The sequence below is a fragment of the Trichechus manatus genome, unplaced genomic scaffold (genome assembly GCF_000243295.1).
Source record: "Trichechus manatus latirostris isolate Lorelei unplaced genomic scaffold, TriManLat1.0 scaffold00110, whole genome shotgun sequence".
NCBI classification, from domain to species: Eukaryota; Metazoa; Chordata; class Mammalia; order Sirenia; family Trichechidae; genus Trichechus; species Trichechus manatus.
Genome location: NW_004444046.1, coordinates 8,815,447 through 8,817,227, shown reverse-complemented (window position 1 = coordinate 8,817,227; position 1,781 = coordinate 8,815,447). Strand labels below are relative to the sequence as shown.

Here is a 1,781-nt window from a genome sequence, read left to right as displayed (position 1 = left end):
AAGTAGAAACTGCTTAAACAAACTCAATTATACCTCTTCTGAGATCCTCTTGTACTCAGGCTATGTCTCTTTTGTAACTCCAAATGGAATGTCTTAGTGGAATCATTGTCAAGAAGCCCTATCACAGCAGTAGATGGTAGAACAAGGAGAAAGAAAAGGAAAGAATTAGAAGGGAAGAGATATTTGTCAGGGAAGGGATGTTGGGCTTGGGTAAGGGGAAAAAGAAAGTAAATTAGAAAGTGGAAAGGGAAAATGAAGTTTCTCGCCTGGAAAATGAAAATCATTCTCTGTGCCCCTATTACGCAAATGCATTGTTGGTGTCCTGTATTAAAATATAAATTCAGTGCAGAGGCAGTAAGGATGGCAGTAACATATACAGGCAGAGAGCCAAGAGCCTGGGCTGTTGGCAGCCACTCGGCCCCAAGGGTCCCTGTGACAGAGTCCAGGTTATATCTGTCAGACACTGAGCCACTGAACACTGTTATTTCTTAGTTAAGGACTCTGATGTTGGCTTTGAAATTTCCTTCATTTGGGGAGCACTCTGCCATAAACAAATAGTGACTGCCTAGCACAGAGGAAAAGAATTTATTCTTATTTACTATGTCTGGTGTGGAATGATAGCAGGTGTAGTATTACTCAAATAAATGCACATGGAAGGCTCTCTCCAGCAAAGCGCATTGTTTCATAAGGCTGTTTATGTCTTCAATGAATATTTATCAAGTCTCTACTCTACGTCAGGCACTGGACTGAGTGCTAAGGATACAGCAGTGAAAAGAGAGAAATGGTCCACTGGAGCAGGAAGAGAGTAAACATTTAAGCATATAAATGAATAAGATACTTTCATATAGAAAAAATATAATGAAGGAAACACCAAAGGTGGTGTAAAAGAGTTATCACTGGAGGGAGAGGATGAAGTTACCTTAACAGAGTGGTCAGTAAACACTGCTATGACAAGTTAGCATTTTGCCAAGAGTCTAATTATAAGACTTAGACATGAAAAGAAGTAGGCATTCCGCATTCAAAATAGAAGGAATGACAAGTGCAAAGGCCCTGAGGTAGGCTGGAGATTGACTAGTTCCAGTAACTAAAAGGAAGTCAGTGGGGCTAGAATATAGACATCGAAGGGGAAATATTTGGAAGGAGATTGTAAAGGTGGGCAGAAGTCATCATGCAGGGTCTACATTTATTCTAAAAGCAACAGGAAACCCCTGAAGGAGACTAAGAAAGGAGTGATAGCATCTGATTTAAGGGTTTCAAGTAAAGATGACAGTGGCTGCTATGTATAGGGTGGATAGAAGAAGTGGGGAATAGGAACAGGAAGACCTGTTGAGGATATGACAGTCTTTCAGGCAGGAAATGATGATGGCTGGCTCGAGATGAGGGTGAGGGAAGTGAAGAAGGTGAGAAGGGTGCAGTGAGGTGGAAGGATCGTGTCTAGTGGTGTCCTGGGCATGGGGGAAGCGATGCCTGCGCATGCGTCTGAAAGGTTCCCTCATGGGGAGAAGGGTCACCGCTAGAGCTTCATTTTTTTTTTTCCTTTTTATTTTAAGGGGGTCTTCCAGAAAGAACTGGGAAATCTGCTAGACAAATTTTAAAAGAGCTGTAATCTTAATACAGCTTCATTATTAGCAAACACCTCAGTTACCTAGAGACTAGCTCTTTAGCAGCCTTGGTAATTTAGAACATAAAATTCAAAAAATGACTTTTAATAAAATCTATACATTTAAGTTGCCATGTGTTACTCATAGTGGAGACCCTCATCCAAGTCTTTTTTTTTTTTT

General features: G+C 40.8%; 1 protein-coding gene and 1 non-coding gene across 7 annotated transcripts in view; both read right to left on the bottom strand.

Moving 5' to 3' along the window:
- NLGN1 (neuroligin 1) overlaps window positions 1-1,781 on the bottom strand; it is a 1,020,111-nt gene that overhangs the window by 817,038 nt on the left and 201,292 nt on the right. The gene's annotated exons all lie outside the window — the stretch shown is intronic.
- LOC111821850 (U7 small nuclear RNA) lies at window positions 1,550-1,610 on the bottom strand. The gene has a single exon (XR_002825187.1). It is a non-coding gene; the product is annotated as a U7 small nuclear RNA (small nuclear RNA).